The sequence below is a fragment of the Haliotis asinina genome, chromosome 5 (genome assembly GCF_037392515.1).
Source record: "Haliotis asinina isolate JCU_RB_2024 chromosome 5, JCU_Hal_asi_v2, whole genome shotgun sequence".
Taxonomy (NCBI): domain Eukaryota; kingdom Metazoa; phylum Mollusca; class Gastropoda; order Lepetellida; family Haliotidae; genus Haliotis; species Haliotis asinina.
In genome coordinates, this window is record NC_090284.1 from 70,520,112 (window position 1) to 70,543,754 (window position 23,643).

The 23,643-nt window shown below is 38.6% G+C and overlaps 1 protein-coding gene across 1 annotated transcript in view; it reads left to right on the forward strand.

Moving 5' to 3' along the window:
- LOC137285181 (macrophage-expressed gene 1 protein-like) overlaps positions 1-23,643 on the forward strand; it is a 198,697-nt gene that overhangs the window by 65,937 nt on the left and 109,117 nt on the right. The window lies entirely within an intron of this gene.

A 23,643-nucleotide genomic window follows, 5' to 3' on the forward strand; every position in this document is an offset into this window, starting at 1 on the left:
AATACTTTATCAGATCCTAGCAGCTCACCACATAACCCACAATGAGTTGTATTGGCTATGATTGTTTTATCTTGATCAGCATAGGTTTCACAGAGTCAAACAGATTCATGATCTCATCATATTCTTTTAAAATGTTTTCAATGAAGTGTTCTGCTGCGTTTTCACCTACATACGTTTAAATAGGTTTTGAATATTGCTCATCAGTACATACCACTTTGTAGGCATACCCACAAGGAACATATCGATTCACACGCGAAGTATTGTTTCTTTCTCCTATTAATAAACTTTCAAAATCGGCTACAATTAAAAACTTGGCTCTCTCTCCGTTTTGCTTTGTGACCTTAAACCAAACTGATAAACAGCTACCTCTGGTTTCGGTAAAACAACTCTTTGTGCTTTCTTATAACAATGATCTTTGTGAGCTTCTAACCTTTCCTTAGTAGTGTAACACCACAAACATTTTCTACAAACAAAGCTGGCACGGTGATTTCTTCCTCTGACTAAGCCATTGAAATTATTTATGAGACAGAAGTGTGTATTGGGCACGGAGTCTACATCCATGGTTTCCTTGTAACATTCTAAACCAAGAATTCCATCAAAATCATCTGGTTGACTTTCTTGTGAAAGTAACAATAAATCTATTTGTCTGTTTTCTTCTACATCCAACTCATTACTGATATACATTGGATACAAGCCAAAACCAAAGACGTTGATGCTCAGTTGGTTCAGTTGTTCAAAACGTGGAATTTGTTTCATAGTCATAGGGAAGGTAAACCCTTCTAGATTCAAACTGTCTAAATATTGGAGGTAATGAGTTTCTCGTTCTTTGTGTTGAGAAGCTGGGTGCAATTTGGCAAGAATGGATAAAACAAAACATCATTCATGGTTTTCATTTTTAATATTGGTAATACTCTTGCTATGTTTTGCCAGTGCTGGTGGCAATGGGATGTAACTGCCACCTTTAAATGGCGTGAACTTCACCACAGTGAGTTTCAAAAGAACAATGACTGTGACATTTAATCCAGAATGAACCCCTTCATAATCATCTAATGTTTGTAGCATTTTGTACATGGCTTCTAGATATTGATCAATTAAATCATTACCGTTGGTAGCTATTTGCATCTCAGATCTGAAATAGGCTTCATGATAATTTGTATTATCATTTTCACTTGGTTTTTCCATTTTGATGTGCAAACATCAACTCCATTTAATTGACCTTTTTTCATTTATTTCCGATTCAAGAACGGAAATAACATTACTCTGTTCTCTGACTAGAAATTCTAATGGGTCAGAAGAATTCCCACCCAAAAAATAAAAAACCTTGACATCGCCGTTAAAAGCGTGACTAGAACATGGTTTTTAAACATTGTCTTTATCATTCTGGGATGAGTGCGAAGTGTGTGTGGGTGAAACAGGAGGTGAATCAGGAGGAGGTGCAGGCACAGTAGATGACTTACTTTTCCCCCTAGCTTTACCTTTTCCCCTCCCTACCATGTCATGAGCTGTCTTAGCTTTACCTTTCCCCCTCCCTACCATGTCATCAGCTGTCTTAGCTTTACCTTTCCCCCTCCCTACCATGTCATCAGCTGTCTTACTTTTGTGTAGTCTCAATGCTTTTGAGTTGGGAAAGGATTGGTGACATACTTAACAAGTGTGATCATTAGCTCTATTTGAGACACAGTGGTGGTTTTGATAATCAGTTTCATTTGGAAAATGTTGAAAGCAATGTGGACATTGACGACAATAGACAACTTTTTGTTTACAGGTTTTGACATGTTGATTCAAATTATCTTTTCGATTGAAAGTCTTTTGACAAAACTGACAAACATATAATGCACCTTCTCTACCACAATTCCTTTGATGACGTACTAAACTACATTTATGTCTAAAGGTTTGATGACAATGTTCACAATTAAACACGAAACAAGTGGTATGATTAGACATTATGACTAAAGAGTTATTTACCAACTAAACAGTAAAATGCACATGTTGTCTGGGAACCTGTACAAAAGAAAAAACTGAATCATCTATTTGCTTACTATGATCAAAAGGTGACCACTGCACTAGAACTCCTATACAACTACTATGATCATCAATGGCAAGAGTGGTCCACACGCCATGTTGTAATATTTTCATAAAACGCATCATTTAAATTTAATTCCACATCATTTTAATTAAAAATATACACTACCAGCTCTTATAATGACACCCTCTTGAACAACTAACATACGATATAACTCACTCATAAACGATCATATTCAGTAAAAAGGAAGTGACTACTTACCTTTTTGCTTGGCGTGGGACAAATTCTTAATGGAGCGATTGCCAAGGATGAGTTTTCCTTCAGTGCTAGAGAGCAGTAACTGTAAGTAACTCTTACCAGAATCCTGTTTAGAGACGCTCTTGTATATATTCACCATTCAATTTGCTGGGAAACACTATTTCTCTGTGAATTATTTCAACGGAGTTGTCTATGTACATCTCACAAATTGGAATCCACGAGGGGTTAAAAAACCAATCTCCATGACATCTGATATTTTTAAATCCTTCATGAAGGAGGCTAAAGATTATACTGAGAAGGGGGAAGACCTTGAAACAATGTATTATATCTCAGAGGACATACCAGAGCCAGAGCTGCCTACACCACCTACACTGACGTCACCGTCTGTTGCACCTTCTCCTGGAACACAACCCCCTCCAACGCAAACAGTGGGAGGAGAGTAGCATTGCAGGTACCAACACCACTTGCAGCAGCCGGTCACGGTAGAGGAGCGAACTACAGACCAATGTCACCCGTCCCAATCAACCAAATGCCTCCACCACCTCCATGTCCAGCACCAAGTCATGCAAACAGACCAACGCCTCATTCACATGGTGAGTCTTTATTCAGCAAGATGGGAACTGTTGAAGATGAACGCTGTGTGTACTTCTATTCGAGAAACAGTCCTTTCAGTCAACACTATCTTGTAAAGATGGAAGCGGATGGGAAAATGTTAACTGTTCCGAGCAGTACTATATGTATTGCAAAGCTTTGACATTTGGAGATACATTTATTGCTGAGTGTATTTTGAATTCATCATCTCCATCCGAACAGAAACAGTTAGGTAAACGTGTGAAGAACTTTAATCCCACCGTGTGGCATACGATCAGTCCACAAGTGGTGGAAAAAGCCAATTATGCCAAATTCACTCAGTCTGAAGAACTCTCTGTTGTTGAACACATACCCTAAGGTGTTAGTAGAGGCATCCCCATACGACAGACTATGGGAAGTGGGACTCTCTCTATCAGATTCTAGGATAAGGAATGAATTAAACTGGCGTGGTCACAATCTGTTGGGAAAGATCTTAATGGGGGTGAGGCATCGTATTTCCAGCGAGCATAATTAGATATATAGCCATGCAGGTAGCAGAAGTACTGTAAGTCCCCATGGTCCCTAGTATGGTGATCTACCTTCAGTTGTTGGCGATCTACAGCCCGTATTTTATGTTGTATTGTCCGAATAGTGGTAATTGTTTTAACTCTCCACACTAGTTTTCATTGTAAATGTGATGCTCTAGTGGTTTTACTGTCCTTTGACGACAGGATTTTATAATGTATACATATTTCATTTCAGTATCAAAATGTTCTCGTCACGATATGGCTGAAATATTGCCAATGTGACGTTAAGTATTAACTCACTCACTCACTCAAATATATAGACTGAAGTACATAGATGGCGAATTCACATTGTGTATTCCCCTTATGTGGATGCTATATTTACATTTCTTCGTATTGCAGTGTCAGCATCTGCTGCAGGTGCACACATGTGAGCCAACGGACAACCCACGGACTGGTAACCACCTGGTTCGCATTACCTTTCTCATAATTTGATATCAAATAGAGAAAGTATCTTTGAAGAGTGGTGTTTGTGATGAATCTCAGTGTATGTGACATAAGTACCATTTTCCCTTACCCATTTACACAGACCCGTGAAGATCCGGGTTAGACCAGGACTTCAGCAACCCATGCTTCACACAACATAACCATGTCGTAAGAGACGACTAATGTGATCGGGTGGTCAGGCTCGTTGACTTCGGTTGACACATTGTCATAGGTTCCCAGTTGCGCAGATCAATGCTCATGCTGTTGATTATTAGGTTACCATATACCGTCACCACATAGCTGGAATATTATCGAGGGTAGTGACAATTGGCGTGGAGGTGACGGCGGGAATGAAGTGTTGACCATATTTTTTCTGTAACAGAAACGTTAGCCTAACTTAAACACTAATAACAAAAACACAAATCGCAAAGTAAGTTAAAACAAAATAATATAACTCACTTAAACATAAATCGCAAACTAACTTAAAATAAAATGATATACTAACAAAACATAAATCGCAATCTAAGTTAAAACAAAATAATATACTAAAACACAAATCGCAAACTAACTTAAAACCAAATAATATAACTAACAAAACATCAATCGCAAACTAATTTAAAACAAAATAATATACTAAAACACAAGTCGCAAACTTAATACAAAATAATAAAACTATTAATACACGTACTTCACATGCTGCAATTACATACAAGGTTAAATACGGAAACGTATTCAAAATGATTGTTAGTTTAAAACAATAACTCAAATTAAACAATACATATAATTTTCGGAAGTTTACAGCATAAAATATGGCAATTACTTTGAAACCATGCACAAGTAGGCATTGTAGATTTAGAAATTTAAAATATCAATAATAGGCAGTTTGAAACCTTTCAGTGTTAATAACTTGTACATTCAGAATAATTCAGATACGTAAATGCAAGAAATAAAAATGACTACTTACGCGAATATATTTCCTCGTTAACATCGATGACTTGTCTCCACACCGATAACACTCTTACAGGACGCCACACCTGCCTTAAAACTTTTAAAAGGTGCGATACACTAGTTTATCGGTTGGTATAAATTGCACTGGGTAGAGGTCGGTTTAAGGTGACAGTTACAGCATAAAGCCTGTCATTTCGGCGAAAGGTTGGACCAAACGATAAAAACCGACCACCGGTGAGATGTCTTATGGTTTTTCACCAGTTAAACCCTGAGTGTGATTCCGCTGAAAGGACCTGTAAAACTACTTCACCAACTTAGAATAAAGAGTTCGTGCTACCTGTGCATCGCGATATTAGAACAGTATGTTTGTATAACTGCTACATGAAGCCAAGAAACCTCACTGTGTATGTAGATAATAACTAATATGAAAACTCTTTGCAACTTAACGTGTTGAAAAACTGTGAGAACGATAAGTTAATGATACTTTCTCGTGAAAAACGGACTTTGGGGAAAACACCTGTTGATTTATTCCAATGGAAATATTGTACCAATCTAAAACTGTACTGTGAATGTAAAACATATCCTGAAAAGTGATGTAAAAATTGTTTTTAAAGATCGAATGTTCGGTGACACTGGAAAGACCATCACTGGAATCATTAAAAAACAAGAAAGCATCCCTGATGACAAGAGCGGTGTGTGTATGCAAACCCTGTTTTGTTCGACTTTAGGTAAATTTGTATTCATTTATTTTCTTTACTTTGAGTAATATGTTTTACATGCGAGGACAGAGTTTGTGACCACCCTAAAAGGTGTTTGCTATGATGTGATGTTATTTATGCATTAAAATTCCATGACATAGACCATGCACCGGAAATATTCGCTCGAACGCAACTGCCAACGCGTTGTCAAGCCAAACCTAATTCGTAACCTCACCTCTTTCTGCGTATAGGCGTTCAATTTCCGGAGCGTACGGGAAAATCGCTGATTCTCTACGTATATGCTGCAGTGAGCTGTTCCGAGTTTTCAAAGCAACGCCTCATTCATTCATTTATTTGGAATACATATACCAAACTCCATGAATGGGCACGTTTCCTAAAGTTAACCCTTTACTCCTACAATAGATCTGAATAATGACAGAAGATTACAAAAGGATTCATTTATAAGCTAACAAACCTCCAAACTTATTGGAATGCTTTTGAGAGTTGTGATAATGGAACGCTTAAGGCACTAACCGGATCGAGCTGCTCAAGGGTTAAAGGGCCACTAGTCCGCAGCGTTTTTTGTTTCAAGCCAACGTGTTAATTGCCGCGATCGGCTGTCGGGTAGACAGTGCCTGCTCTCTCGACCGTGACAGACAGCCTCGACTAGGCATCAGTCCACTTCGACAGACTTGTCACTCAAGCAGTCGCGACGGGGAATCCACTTTCTGTTATCTGAACGCTGATTGGTTCGTTACACCCTTAACACGGAAAACTACAATATCTATTACCTATGATATTAAAAACATACATTTGATTTATTTGAATCCATGAACTAAACACCCCTATTTTGACATGGCTAGAAAAATCTGAAAGGTTGCCAAGGTAAATTAGCTCCGTTTGTATCCTCCCATCAGGGTCGGCCCATATCTTCAGACGCACAACACAACATTTGCTACTCAATTGCTGTGTTTGATTGTATAAACCTACAAATGTTATTTGTCACCATTCACTTGGTGGTCAGTTTTTGAAACTGAGTTACAAAAACAAACATCGATCAAAGGATTAACGGATAACACGTTGATTGATTAATTAGTTTTATCTTGCACAGCGGATTTGTCAGAAGGTAGTGCTCATTTACTAATCTATCCCGAATATACCTTGATGTAAAGTGCAGTTGTAAAAGCAACTAACTTCCTTAAAAGGATTACCCACCAAAGCATTGTTTGATTTCTCATCATTACCTACCTAAATTACTTTTTTTCAGAATGGCAGACATCATATAATAAGCTGCCAGGTGTGCTATCTCAGGTGACCAATGAGACTATACTTCCATGTGAAAAACCAGAAACGATGTATCACTTTTTAGCATAATAGAAACATAATTTAATTTTGACATTTGCATTTTCTGGTTCGTTTATTTGTTCTAGCATGCACCAAAATCACGTTTTCATGTGAAGTGTAACGAGGTAGACAAGGTAGCACTATAGCATGCCTGACAATTGTCATTCACGTGTCAAGATATAACAGGCATGTTCTAAATTCACCATAGGCATAAAGAGATCATATGTTTTAGTACATTTCAAAATGCATATGATTATGATAATAGATTTATTATAATTTTAAAACATAATATAAACACGTACGTTGAACTCGTTATTTTTCAATCTTCACATATCTACTACAAGCAGATGTTTAACTCGCTTAAGAGTTTTAAAGTTTTCAGTTATAATGATGAATATGAAAATATACTCGAGTAAATAAGAGTTCATGTTTGTCGATTAATCCATCCCCATATTATGAGTACTGAAATTGCGCATGCGAGTGGCGCATCAGATACCACGAACCGGTCATAAATTCTGGGATATCATCCGGGTACTCAAGGGACAGAAACAATAATAAAAGGACCAACCAGTCCACGGAAATTGCTGCACACTAGTGGCCCTTTAATGTATCGTTTGAACGGTTTCAGTTGATTCAGGATGCATCCGTGGAATGCTGTCATTAAATACAAGTAGTGTGCATAGTTTCAAGAGCGTAAATGAAACTCTGTGGAATGCCATGGAATTTGCATAGTTTAAGGATTTTAAGAAGTAATCTTGTGGAATGCTATTGTATGACTGAAACAGCTTGAATAGTTTCAATATTTCTAAGGATCACTCATGTGGAATGCTATTGTATTCGTCAGGAATACGACTGTTCTCTTAGGAATGCTATTGTCTTTGCTAATGTACTTGAACAGTCATGATGTCCTTCACTTCTTGAAACACAGTAGTAAGTAACTGATCTGTTGAAAAGTCCACATTTGGAATTTTCTGAGCCATAGTGATTATGCACGCAGATGCTTTTCTCAATCTTGTCTGGTTGATAGTGACAGGGAAAGTGATTATGAAATAACTTTTTTAATAAATAAGTTGAAGGTGCAACATGGGATTATGTAAAACGTGAGTTGTCTCATTGGACATGGGGTAAAACTCCTAAAAACTCCTACCATTTGATTGGATGACAATGTCCATGTTTGGGATGGAATACCTGGATTTAAATGTAGAATGTATATTGGAAAGGAATGTTATTGTATCATGACAGCATACTACCTCCACAGTTATGCAAAGTATTTATATTGTGGTGCAACAACCTACTCCTCAAAGCTCTACATGGTTCCACTCCACATGAATCTACTCCACAAAAAGACATATGACGATATATTTCTAATATATATATATATATACACACACACACACACACACACACACACACACACACACACATATATATATATATATATATATATATATATATATATTAAAGGGAACACAGAAAGAATTAAAAGTCAAGATGTAACAACTCATGGATGAAACTGGAAATGAAACTTCAACAGATGCTCAAAGTCATTGTCAAAAAAACATTGTACAATGAATATTGCTATAAAACGAAGCGTGTATGTACTCTCGAACCAATATGATTCAAAAGATATTGCAAGTCATAACGTCTGCAGAAAGCGGTGTTTGTTAGGACTCAGTGTCCTAATTTCAACTGATTAAATGATCACAGACGAGATAGTGGTTATGAAACTTCAGTCGAAATTAAAAGTCACGGTAACTGCTTAATATATAGCCAACGATGCGGTTCAAGCGGTATTGCAAGTCATGACTATACGCTGCAGTGAGCGGTGTTTGTTACCACTGGATGTCCTATTTATGTCGTATGTTTATCGCTTGGTATGAATACAGGCGAGATTGCGCCCCTACGACTGTTGAATAACGCTGGTGTACCGCCCTTTTAAACCAATCGATAAATGTTCACCAACTACTGCGCTTATGTATGTGAAAATAAAGTCAGCTGATGCATATCTTGGTGACTATTAACCCTTAACTCGCTACACCATGACTGAGGTTTTCTTCAGGAATGTGGCACCCGTGGCGAGCCACCTCCTCGTGGTGGGTGCTGGGTAATGCTAAGAGCTCGCCGACACCCCCGTTGTGGACCCGGGGGGATATTTGGTCCACCAACCCGTTGGCCGTGGGTTGCGGCCCTGTGTCGGTGGAGGAGGGGATCCTGGTGGTTGAGGGCATGGGAGCAGGACCAGTGTTCCTATTGCTCAACACACCACTTTGGCCCTGACTTCACCTAGACGGGTGGTAGGATGGGCCCGGTTCTATCAATCGGCTGGTCATGCCAAGCACTGTGCATAGTGGGTATTATTGCACATATTTGATACGTTATTTGATCTTGGCTTTTAGAACCTCCAATTATTTCAAGATATTATATTGCCCAGAGTCCTATGCCAGCAGGCGGTGGCTCATGGGCCAATCTAGTGATGTTGACCGCTGAATTCTATATGTTTTTAAGTTATTGTTATGGGCAGAACCAGCCTGACAATACACTTAATAAACGAATATAGCTATTCATGTCATCTTTGCTGGAGTATAGCATCCCTGTATCCCTGGTGTCTGCATTCTGGAGACCCGATGCAATTAGATGCCGTCCTTGTTGACACTCCATGGTGGGTGGGGAGCAGGGTTGTCGAATCTCTTTGATATAATCATGGCTCGCAATCATTCTGGTTCTACTCGAAATGAAAAAAAGAGACGTTTGGACGCCGAGATATTGTCGTCTGATGATGATGTTTCTCTTGCAACAAATTCTAACTCTTGGGCACGATTTATTGTTGTTGAATCTAAAAATCAACCCATTTGCTATTTCCAAAGCAATCGAAGGTATTTGTGGTGAGGTGATGAATGTTTCACGTCTCCGAGGCGGCTCCCTTTTAATTGAGTGTGCGCGGAGACAGCAAGCTATCAACCTTTTGAAATGTTCTACATTTGCAAACATTGAAGTTGCAGTCTCTGAGCACAGAAGTCTAAATTCTAGTCGAGGGATCATCCGCGACAGAGCCCGTTGTCTAGCGGAAATGACAGAGGAAGAAATCTTGAGAGAACTTTCTGGACAGCATGTCACTTCAGTGAAACGTTTCATGAGAAGAGATGGTGATGCTTCTATTCCAACAAATACCTATTTGTTCACATTTTCACTGGCTGATATACCTAAATCCATTAAAGCTGGCTATTTCAACATCGGAGTGGATGTGTATGTACCCAATCCACTCCGCTGTTACAATTGTCAGAAATTTGGATATGGTTCTAAATTCTGCAATCGTCCTTCTGCGTGCTCTCGATGTGGAGGTCATCATGAAAACACTGGTTGTACCGCTGCACTGAACTGTGTAAATTGCAAGGGTGCACATGACGCTTCTTCTAAATCTTGTCCTTCGTGGATCCATGAAAAAGATATTTTGACGGTAAAATATCAAAACAACATTTCCTTTCAGGAAGCTAAAAAAGTTGTTGCAAGCCGTTCGCCTCCATCACCACAAACGTATGCTGCAGTTGTCTCCCGCACATCTTCTACTAGATCCGTAGAATGTCAAACTGACTTGACATGGACAGACTCGGAACACCCTCAGTCTGTTTCTAAATCGTCAGAAAGTCAAACAACGTCTACAGATAATCAACAACATGACATCCCTTCAGCATCTCAGTGTGCCCCAACCCCTGAGCCATCAGGTACAACAAAACCAACAAATGATGTGCCCAATCCTCACAAGAAGAAACATCATAGGAAAATCAAAACTAAGATTGCCACTCCCACTGAAACACCGGTGGACTTACATAACTTTTTTTACCCTCTCGAGATGGATATCACCCCATCCTGTGAACGTCCTGGTAGTACTAACTACTCCTCGCGTTCACGTGAACGATCACCTATAGATCCCCCATGAGCCATTCGAATCTTCTTCAGTGGAACTGCAGAGGACTTAAACATAACTCTCATGAACTGCAGCTCTTAACTCAGGATATAATTCCGTCAGCAATTTGTTTACAAGAAATCTACCTTAAACATACCGATAAATTTGACTTCAGACGCTATAATTCCTTTCATTCTTATTCTCCCCCGGGTGATAAAGCTACTGGTGGAGCTTCTGTTTTGGTACGACAGGGCGTCATCGATAGTCCTGTTCCCCTTAACACAAACCTGCAAGCAGTAGCCGTTCGTATCACCTTGCAGATTACCTTTACACTTTGTTCCTTGTACCTTCCTCCTTCTCTAAATCTTCAAAAGCTTGAACTTCAACAATTATGCGATCAGCTCCCTAAACCCTTTATCATTATGGGTGATCTAAATGGGCACAATCCTTTATGGGGAAGTTCAACCATGAATCAAAAAGGAAAAGTGATTGAAGATTTCATATCTGATAATGACCTGTGCATCTTTAATGATGACTCTGAAACCTACCTGCACCCTGCTACAGGTACATGTTCATGTTTAGATCTGTCTCTTACAGATTCAACATTATTGAGTGAATTCACATGGTCAGTCCATGATGATCTATGTGGAAGTGACCGTCAGTGACTATGTCCGTCCATCGTCACGGTGGAATTTTAAAAAAGCTGACTGGCAATTGTATGCCACTCTTTGTGCTAACAAATTGAAACCAGAGCTGTTCTTGGGCACTCCTGATCCCGTAAAATGTTTCTCGGATGAAATGAATATAATTGCTGATAAATGTATCCCTAAGTCCTCTGCTGTTCCTCACATACGAAAACCATGGTTTGATGATCACTGCAAACAAGCAAGGAAGGTACGGAAAAAAGCTGAGCACTATTTCCGTCGCCATCCTATGGTCCATAATCTCAATAAATTTAAGATTTTAAATGCAAAAGCTCGGCGTACTTTTAAGCAAAGTAAACGTCAATCTTGGAAGAATTATGTATCAAAAATCAATTCACGTACGCCCATGTCCAAGGTATGGAATATGGTCCAAAAAATCAAAGGTAAAGGCTTTCAACCTGGCATCCACCACCTTAAGAAGGAAAATGAAGTATTAACAGCCCCTTTAGATATTGCTAATAAATTAGGTGAAACTTTGGCTAAGCACTCTTCCTCCTCTAACTATGTACCTAAATTTCAAAAATATCAACAAGAAGAAGAAAGGAAACCTATTCATTTCAACACGGATAATGGGGAAGACTATAATGAGTTATTTTCTATTCACGAGCTTCATGAAGCTCTTGACCAAGCTCACGATACTGCTACAGGAGCTGATAACATACATTATCAACTCCTCAAACACTTGCCAGAATCCTGCTTAGAGACACTTTTAAACATCTTCGATACTATTTGGACATCTGGTGAATTTCCTTCTTCGTGGCGCGAGGCTATAATTATTCCAATTCCTAAACCCGGACGTGATCATACTGATCCTTCAAATTATCGACCAATTTCACTCACTAGCTGTGTTTGCAAAACCATGGAACGCATGATCAATAACCGATTAGTTTGGTACTTGGAAACCAATAATCTTATAACTGATATACAATGTGGTTTCCGTAAAAACAGAAGTACCATTGATCATTTAGTACGTTTAGAATCTTTTGTTAAAAATGCCATCATTAATAAACAACATGCAGTGTCGATCTTTTTCGATCTGGAAAAAGCATACGATACTACGTGGAAATATGGCATTTTAAGAGACTTACATGATTTTGGATTACGGGGCCGTTTGCCTCAATTTATATCAAACTTTTTAAACGATAGACAATTTCAAGTCCGAGTGGGTTCAACCTTGTCGGACCATTATAATCAGGATCAGGGTGTCCCACAAGGCAGTATTTTGTCTGTCACACTGTTTAGTATTAAGATCAACAGTTTATCCAAGGTTTTAAATGATTCAATAGATGGATCACTTTTCGTGGATGATTTTAATATTTCTTGTCGTGGTAAGAATATGCACACTATTGAACGACAGCTACAGTTATGTTTAAACGAAATAAACAAATGGTGTCTCGAAAATGGTTTTAAATTTTCTCAGTCAAAAACTAATTGTCTACACTTCTGTAGAAAATATAAGCCACATAAGGACCCAGAACTGTTTCTAAATGGCACTCCCATCAAAGTGGTCAAGGAGGCTAAGTTCTTGGGTATAATTTTCGATTCCCATTTAACTTTTCTTCCGCATATCAAATATTTAAAAAATAAATGCTTGAAGGCGCTGGATTTAATAAAAGTTGTTTCCAACTCAAAATGGGGAGGGGACCAAGCTACCCTCCTTCACCTCTACAGATCACTGGTCCGTTCAAAGCTTGATTATGGCTCCATTGTATATAGTGGAGCCTGTAAAAGCCACCTTAAACGTCTTGATTCTGTCCATCACCAAGGTTTAAGACTTTGTCTTGGGTCTTTTAGAACATCACCTGTTGAAAGCCTTTACATTGAGGCTGATGAACCATCTCTTGAGCAGCGCCGTATAAAATTAGCCTTACAATACACTACTAAATTATACTCTAATGAATCTAACCCTGCCTATAACTGTGTTTTCAATCCCCTTTATGAGGATTCATACAACAAAAAATCTTCCCTTGTCCCGCCTCTAGGACATAGAATTAAACCATTTCTTTCTTTGGCCGGTATTAAGCTGGAGAACATAGCTCCCTCCCGTCTTCTTTCTTCTCCTCCTTGGCAGTTGGTCAGGCCTCAAATGGACCTAACACTGACCACATTTAAAAAATCAGAAGCGAGTGAATTATAAAATAAACAAGAATATAATCAAATGAAACATAAATATAGCAATTATAAATACCTATTTACAGATGGCTCCAAGGACGGTGGCGCAGTGGCTTGTGCCACTGTCATTGGATCCAGAACCATATCTTATAGATTACCAGATAACAGTTCTATTTTTACAGCTGAAGCAAGCGCCATACTAACAGCTCTGAAATATATTCAAAGACACCCGAAACATAAACAGCATATAATCTTTTCAGACTCTCTATCTTGCCTTCAGGCTATTAAAAATATTTCGTGTAAACATCCACTTTTAATTGAAATTATTGAATTGTATAACACTCTTGCTACTGGCCAATACGACATCGTCTTCTGTTGGTTACCAAGCCACGTGGGCATTTCCGGTAACGCAATGGCCGATCTTGCTGCCAAGGCAGCACTCAACAAATCTGTGACACCACTTCTTATTCCATGCAGTGATTATAAAGCTAACATTAGATCTTATATCCGTGATCTGATGCAGAAGAAGTGGGACACCCAGGTAGGCATCAATAAATTACATGAAATAAAACCCTATATTGGTTATTCCTACTTGGGTTGTCAGTCCAGATTTGAAGAGGTGATCATGCGGCGATGTCGTATTGGCCATACCAGATATACTCATGAATACCTATTGAAAGGTGAGGATCCTCCGTTTTGCATCCCTAGCCTTGTGATGAGATATCCTGCTTGACTGTGTTGAATTCTCCATCATAAGGGATAAATATTTCAATGTAAAAACAATGAAGGACCTTTTTAACACCGTCAGTTCTCATTTAATTCTTGGATTATTAAAAGAAATTGATTTCATTATTGAATTGTGATTATTATGTTCTGTAGATAGCTGCATTTTAATTCATGGTAGTTCAGATTAGTAACTTGAATTGTTAGTGGCTGTACCCTCAAAGGGGGTTGAAGTACCGTAAAATTATTGTCCTCCTGAGAGGGTACGTAAGTCCCAAAACATTTCATGTACGTTCAGACTTCCACTGTTTTTAATCATAGTATATGTGTATTTTTAATTTTTGGCTAGATGTTACTAAATTGCTAACGGCTGAGGGGATGATGTAAATCCAACTAGGGTCCTTGCAGGTAGCAAAAGTACTGTAAGTCCCCATGGTCCCTAGTATGGTGATCTACCTTCAGTTGTTGGCAATCTATAGCCTGATTTTATGTTGTATTGTCCGAATAATGCTATTAGTTTTAATTTTTCCACACTAGTTTTAATTCACATTGTGATATTCTAGTTGTTTTACTGTCCTTCGCCGACAGATTTTATAATACACATAGAGTCCTTTTCTTTGTTACATGTTCTCGTCACTATATGGCTGAGATATTGCCTATGTGACGTTAAATATTAACTCACTCACTCACTCACGTCAGGAATGTTACTGCACTTGTGGAATGCTATTCATGTTTAAAACTGTGACAAACTTTCAGTTACTATTAACCCATAACGTGCTATATTTGAACTGAGTAACTGTGGAATGCTAAGACAGTGGAAAAATGTAAATATACAAGCTTAATATGGAAACTAAGGTGTTCTCAGCCGTTCTCTTAGGGAATGTTACTGCACATTTGTTGACAGTTATTCAAGTTCAGGACTGTGACGAGCCTGACAGAGCCTGAATGTTATTCGAGTTCAGAACTGTGACGAGCCTGACAGAGCCTGAATATTTCAGGCTCTCACCTGTGGAACGTTTATTGTTTGGCTCAGGAATGCTATTGTTCGGCTCAAGAATGCAATTATTCGGCTTAGGAATGCTATTGTGTCCTGAACTGTGTAATAATCTACTACTGATCCTTCTTAGCCGGCGTTCCACAAGGCTCTGTCCTAGGACGCCTGTGGCACCCGTGGCGAGCCACCTCCTCGTGGTGGGTGCTGGGTAACGCCAAGAGCTCGCCACCCCCGTTGTGGACACGGGGGCATATTTGGTCCACCAACCCGTTTGCCGTGGGTTGCAGCCCTGTGTCGGTGGAGGAGGGGATCCTGGTGGTTGAGGGCATGGGAGCAGGACCAGCGTTCCTTATGCTCAACACACCACTTCGGCCCTAACTTCACCTAGACGGGTGGTTGAATGGGCCCGGTTCAACCAATCGGCTGGTCATGCCAAGCCCTGTGTATGCATTTTTTGATACACAATATCGGACACTTCAGAATACGTTTTGTGAGATGACTTGGCTTAAAAATATTTATTTGAACTTGTCATTATTTCTCTTTTGTATTTTGCCTAGAGTCCTATACCCAGAAGGCGGTGGCTCATGGGCCAATCTGGTAGAATGATTTATTTTTTCTACTGGAGTATACCATCCGGGTATTCCTGGTGCTACAAGTCGGAGACCCGCTTGTGATGAGCACTGTCTTTATGACACTCCGTGGTGGGTGGGGAGCTCGGGTAGTGAACCATTCCATCTCAACCATGGAATACCAAACCCCTACCAAAAAAAAAAAAACGTCCACTTGAAAATGATGATCAGGAACGACCCTCTGTATCTGTTGATTATTGGCCACGGTTTATAGTTATTCAGACTCTTGATAAGACTCCTATCAAACTGAACCCCTTTGCCATTTCTAAAGGAATCTCTGGGATAGCAGGAGAAGTAAAAAACATCAGGCGCTTGAGAAAAGGTTCACTGTTGATTGAGTGTAACAGGAAACAACAAGCGACAAACTTGTTATCAATTGATGTGTTTATTGGAGTACCTGTTCTGATTTCAGCTCACAGAACATTGAACACTAGCAAGGGCATTGTCCGAGACCGTGACCAACTCCTTTCAGATATGACTGAGCTTGATATAGTTTCTGAGTTGAAGGACCAAGGAGTAACATGTGTCAAAAGGTTTACAACACGAAGAAATAATGAGACTGTTCAAACAAGCACTTACAATCAAGGCAGGTTACTGCAATCAGAATGTTGATGTATACATTCCAAATCCTCTCCGTTGCTTTAAGTGCCAGAAATACGGACATGGCGTTTCTAACTGCGCATTGTCTGTTACATGTGCTCACTGTGCTGAGAATACACATGTAACAGAAGATTGTGATAGTAACTATAAAAATGTGCCAACTGTCAAGGAAGTCATTCGGCTTTTTCGAAAGAATGTCCAGTTTGGAAAAAGCATATGGAAATAAACAGGATCAAACTTTCTCAAAACATCAGTTTGCTGAGGCAAAAAAGATTGTACAGTCCTCCGAACAGACGGAAACATATGCCTCTATCACCAAAACACCCGAAACAGCTTCAAAAGGCACTACTACACCCGTGATCACTTCATCACACTCCTGTCAGACAGACTTGACATGGGTGAATACGGAGCATCCAGAACCTCTCTCTACTCGGATAGCACCACGTACTATCCAGTAGATCGAGTCGACTGCTTCTTGTCAGTCTAGAGCTCATTCTGAAGGAAGTGAAAACAAAATGTCAAATCCAAATCCAAAGCAAAAACAGAGGCTACTAAACCAAATCGAGCTCCGAAGGGGTCAGAAAATAAGATAAAATTATATAATAGATATGGTTCAATGGAAGAAATGGAAGTGTGTGATAACACCCATCCCAGGGCACATAGCTTGTCGCCCTCAAAGAAACTACGGGGTAGATCCCCAATCAACCCCCCTAAAAGATAGTTTACTCCCACAACATTGTACAGTGGAATTGCAAAGGACTAAGGCATAATTATAATGAGTTACAGTTATTGGTCCAGGATTGTACGCCGTCAGCAGTCTGTCTGCATCAGACTTATTTAAAGCAGACAGATCTTTTTGAGCTACGTCATTTCAATGCTTATAATTGTTTCTCACCTCCGGGTGACAGAGCCACTGGAGGGTCTTCAATCCTAGTCAAACAGAATGTTATCCATAGCCCCATTACACTCACTTCTAATCTTCAAGCACTCACTTTACATGTTACCCTTACATTATGTTCTTTGTATGTCTCACCGTCTACAACTCTTCAGAAGACTGACCTTCAAACCCTATACGATCAACTTCCCAAACCGTGTATTATTATGGGAGATTTGAATGGCCATAACCCACTCTGGGGCGGTACAACTACGAATACTAAAGGTAAACTATTAGAAGAGTTCTGTTCAGATAACGATTTATGCCTATATAATGACGGTTCTAACACATATTTACACCCTGGTACAGGGACCTATTCTGCTCTCGACTTGTCACTCACAAATTCAGAACTACTTAATGAATTTGAATGGTCAGTCCACGATGACCTCTGTGGAAGTGACCATTTTCCTACTATATTAAAAGCTGTAACTCCATCTGATGTTCCTCCATCATCAAGGCGGAATTTTAAAAAGGCTAACTGGGCTTTATATGAAACAATGTGCGCTGAAAAACTTAAACCTGGAGGTTTTATTGACGTTCCTGATCCTATTAAATGCTTTTCTGATGAATTGAACTCCATAGCTGATGAGTGTATACCAAAGTCCTCTGCTGTTCCACATATTCGAAAACCATGGTTCAACGATGAGTGCAAACAAGCTAGGAAGGCAAGGAAAAATGCAGAACATTATTTCCGTCGCCATCCTATGGTGCATAATTTAAATAAATTTAAAATTTTAAATGCTAAAGCACGGCGTACTTTTAAACAGAACAAACGCCAATCTTGGCAAAATTATGTGTCCAAAATAATTTCTCGGACACCCATGTCCAAGGTATGGAACATGGTCCAAAAAATTAAGGGTAACGGTACCAAATCTACTGTCCATCATCTTAAACATGGCGATCAATTACTTACTGATAAATCAGATATTGCTAATAAACTGGGCGAAACTCTTGCTAAACATTCTTCCTCTTCTAATTATGTACCTAAATTTCAGCAATATCAAAAACAATAAGAAAAGAAAACTATTAATTTCAACTCAGGTAATGGGGAAGATTATAATGAAACTTGATAAATAATCGACTTGTTTGGTACTTGGAAACTAATAACCTTATCACAGATATACAGTGTCGATCACTTAGTGCGTTTAGAATCATTTGTGAAAAATGCGCTGATTAATAAACAACATGCTGTGTCTATCTTTTTTGATCTTGAGAAAGCATATGACACAACCTGTAAATATGGCATTTTAAAAGATTTACATGATTTTGGTTTGCGAGGTCGTTTGCCTGAATTCATAGGCAAATTTTTAAATAATAGGCAATTTCAAGTCCGTGTGGGTTCTACCCTGTCTGATCATTACACTCAGGATCAGGGAGTTCCACAAGGCAGTATTTTGTCTGTCACTCTTTTTAGCATCAAGATCAACAGTTTATCTAAAGTTTTAAACGATGTAATAGATGGATCTTTATTTGTGGATGATTTTAATATTTCTTGTCGTGGTAAGAATATGCATACTATTGAACGGCAACTGCAGCTGTGCTTAAACGAAATAGATAAATGGTGTCTTGAAAACGGCTTCAAATTTTCTAAATCAAAAACCAATTGTATACACTTCTGTCGTACATACAAACTCCATAAAGACCCAGAACTCTTTCTCAGTGGTACCCCAATTAAAATCGTCAAGGAGGCCAAGTTCTTGGGACTTTTTGCCGCATATTAAATCCCCTAAAGCCAAATGCCTGAAGGCACTCGATTTATTAAAGTTTGTTTCAAATTCAAAATGGGGAGGGGATCAATCTACCCTTCTTCACTTATATAGATCACTGATCCGATCTAAACTTGATTACGGCTCCTTCGTATATGGTGGAGCTTGTCAAAGCGACCTAAAACTACTTGATCCTGTGCACCACCAAGGCCTAAGACTTTGTCTCGGTTCTTTTAGAACCTCTCCTATCGACAGTCTATACGTCGAAGCTGATGAGCCTTCTCTCAACTTACGTCGTATCAAACTATCTTTACAATATATTACAAAATTCGCTTCTAATGAGTCTAATCCCGCATTTAATTGTGTCTTTAATCCTCTCTATGAGGATTTGTATAACAAAACGTCTTACCTTGTTCCGCCTCTTGGGCTCAGAATTAAGCCATTTCTTGCTGCTTCTAGCATTGAGCTGGAAAATATAGCTCCCTCCCGTCTTCTTTCTTCTCCTCCTTGGCAGTTGGTTAGGCCACAAGTTGACCTAACATTAACTACATTTAAGAAATCAGAAACCAATGAATTACAGTATAAACAAGAATATAGTCAATTGAAACATACATATAACAATTATAAATCCTTATTTACAGATGGGTTCAAGGACGGTGACGCAGTTGCTTGTGCCACTGTCGTTGGATCCAAAACAATATCTTCTAGATTACCAGACAATAGTTCTATTTTTACAGCTGAAGCTAATGCCATATTAAAAGCCCTTAAATATATTCAAAGACACCCGAAACGTAAACAGTATATAATATATTCCGACTCTCTTTCGTGCCTTCAGGCTATTAAAAATATGTCTTGTAAACATCCACTTTTAATTGAAATTATTGAATTGTATAATGCTCTTGCAACTGGCCAATACGACATCGTCTTCTGTTGGTTACCCAACCATATAGGGATCTCTGGTAACACATTGGCTGACCTTGCTGCTAAATCAGCACTCAACAAATCTGACACCACTGCCTATTCCTTACGGTGATTACAGGGCCACCATTAGGTGTTATATCTGTGACCTGATGCAGATGAAGTGGGACACCCAAGTGGGTATAAATAAATTACATGAGATAAAACCTTACATTGGTTATACCATGCACTTGGGTTGTCAGTCCAGATTTGAAGAGGTTATTCTACGACGATGTCGTATTGGCCATACTAGATATACTCATGCGTACCTGTTAGAAGGTGAGGATCCTCCTTTTTGTATCCCTTGTGATGAGAGAGTTATGGTCAAGCATATCCTGCTTGACTGTGTTGAATTCTCCATCACAAGGGATATGTATTTTACAGTTAAAACAATGAAGGATCTTTTTAGCAGCGTTAGTTTTCATTTAATTCTTGTTTTTTTAAAAGAAATTGATTTTTTGACTGAATTTTGAGCAATATGTTTCTGTAAAAAGATGTATTTTAATAATTGGTAGTTTGGATTCGTAACTAGAATTGTTAGTGGCTGTACCCTCAAAGGGGGTTGAAGTATTGTAAAATTATTGTCCTCCTGAGAGGGTACGTAAGTCCAAAAACATTGATAGTAAATTTAATTCTACCAGGTTTTTAGTCGTAGTATTCCTGTTGGTTTAATTTTGGCTAGCATATTGTACACTCGCCAGCGGCTGAAGGGATGGTGTAAATCCAACTAGGGTCAATGTAGGTAGCAAAGGTACTGTAAGTCCCCATGGTCCCTAGTATGGTGATCTACATTCAGTTGTTGGCGATCTATAGCCTGATTTTATAGTGTATTGTCCAAATGGTGATGTTGTTTTTAACTTTCCATGCTAGTTTTAATTCCATTTGTGATATTCTAGTTGTTTTACTGTCCTTCGTTGACAGGTTTTATAGTAGACATATAATTGATTTTGATATTCGTTGTTCTCGTCACGATATGGCTGAGATATTGCCGATGTGACGTAAAATATTAACTCACTCACTCACTCACTCACTAGGACGCCTGCTGTTTATAGTGTATGTCAACGACATTGTTGAAGGAATTAGCAGCAATATCCGTCTTCGCAGATGACACATCACCTTATGCTATAATAGATGATCCTGTCGAAACTGCTCTGTGTCTTAACAATGATCTTCGTAAAATTTCTGATTGAGCTGACAAATGGCAAGTTACATTTAATCCTAATAAAACAGATTCTATACAGTTCTCTCGTAAAGTGCAGCCAAGCCCAAAACTAAATCTAACAATGAAGGTTTGTAACATTAATGGTGTTAATAACCATAAACATTTGGGACTTACTTTACAGCATGACTGCTCCTCGACTGACCATGTTAACTGCATCGCTAAAAAGGTCGCACCCATGGTAAACTGTCTTAGAGGTTTTAAATGTCGTCTCTCACGGAAAACTTTACAAACAATGTACAGACAATATATTTTTCCTATTTTCGACTATTGTTGTCACATTTGGGACAACTGTACCAAAAAGCAAGCATTAACATTTGAAAACCTTGATGCACTTTGAACTATTTGCGGTACTGTTCGCGGTGCGAGTCATAAGAAAATATATGATGAGACAAATTTCCAACCACTATGTACTCGTAGACACATCCAAAAACAAACATTTTTCTATAAGATGGTCAATAATTTCACTCCAAAATATTTGAGCAAGCTCGTCCTTCCTAAGGTGTCTGACACTGCAAACTACAGTATCCGAGAGACCGTTTAAAGCTCCAAACTATCGATAGCAAAAGTGCAATTTAGGCTACATCATTTCTTCCAGATACTGTAAGATTGTGGAATTCTTTGTCTACTGGTCAGAGAATCGGCCACTCTGGGTAGTTTTAAGAAACAAATTAGTGTGTCAAATAATAATCAAAACTACTTTAATTTAAACTCATGATTAAGATTCTCACAGATTATCCATTCGCGCCCCAGACTGTGATTTAAACGCACAAAAATATGAACGACTTTTATCTTCAAATCCGGCCTATTCTTGTGGCTACTCTTACGAAGATCCAATTCACTATTTCTTTTCGTGAATTGATTACTCTGACATGAGACATAAAATGCACTTCTTTACCAAAAAATATGATATCAAATCAATTCTATAGGTCCACTCTAATGGATCTGCTAACGATAATCATGAACTATTAGCATCTATGCATTCTTTCATTGTACTCTCAGGCAGATTTGTGTTGTAATAGTAAAACGAAATTGCACTTCCGACACTAATGATCTTAGTGTTATAAGTGGCTATGTTTTGATTGTTACATTCTCAGAGAACTATTGTTTATTGTTTGATATTTGCATGCTTTTCTCCTCACGGCTGCTTTATATAAGTTATTTGTATCCCGGAGCGGTATTAACATAAGCAATATATTGCTTGTTTACCAATCCAATTCCCTTTCTGGAAATAAATATGTCTGAACCATCTAGCAAAGGCCACATCAGTATATAACCTAGAAAAAGAGGGTCTCACTTTGAGCAACTTGGCCGTGATTTATATAGTATATTGTCTTCTTTAATTAAATGTTTTAGTTTTTCATGCTAATTTAATGTTCATATCTGTGATACTCTAGTATTTTACTGTCCATCGTCGACAGGTTTTATACTCATCAAAATATTTTTAATTTTTATTATATGAATTGTTTCCGTCACGATATGCCAGAGACATTGCTTATGTGACGTTAGATATTAACTCACTCTCTTGAGCAATAATTTTGCTTCAAATACTACGCTTTGAGACTCTATGAAGTGTTATGTAGGTAGATGTAACATTAGTCTAGTAATCTGGATACATTTCAAGATACATGTTTCAGATTTAAGGGGATTTTTTTGACAGAACGGACCAAGTTGCACCGATTAGAGACTGCAAGCACTTTTGATATTGGCTGTAATTTTCATGTTATTTTCTAAGGATTTTCCTATAATCGTTGGGAATGGGGTTCTAAATGGCTTCACTTTACTTTATGAGGTGTTACTTAGCTGGATACAATACCAGTTTGTCATTAATGTGTACTAGTCAAAATACGCATATGCATCGGATCGGATTTGGGCTGGTGTTGTTTCGAAAGAAAACACATAAGAATTTTTGTGTGATTGTATACTTTGTTTGATTCTTTATAACATATTACAAAAGGTTGTGCTCTTCTCCCACTGACCCTCGCCAATATCCACTTCTCTTTAACATTAACATCCTGTGCTGATTCAGCAATTACGAGACAATAAAGCTTAATTTGGTAACCCCAATATCTTTCTTAAGGGACGAAAAGAAGTCAGAACACTGTGACTATCTGTCCAGGCCCCAAGGATGTCACTCCGAACACACTAAGACAAAGAAGCAACCTTTCCACATCCAGATCAAGGAAAACACACATCAGTCAGACGGTGTATTTTCTAATGGGGACCTCAGTATGTAGTCATTGTTGTTGTGTGCTTTTTCATCGTTAACTATGCATTTTCAATCAAACTGTACTTTGTGAAGGCAGGAAGTTT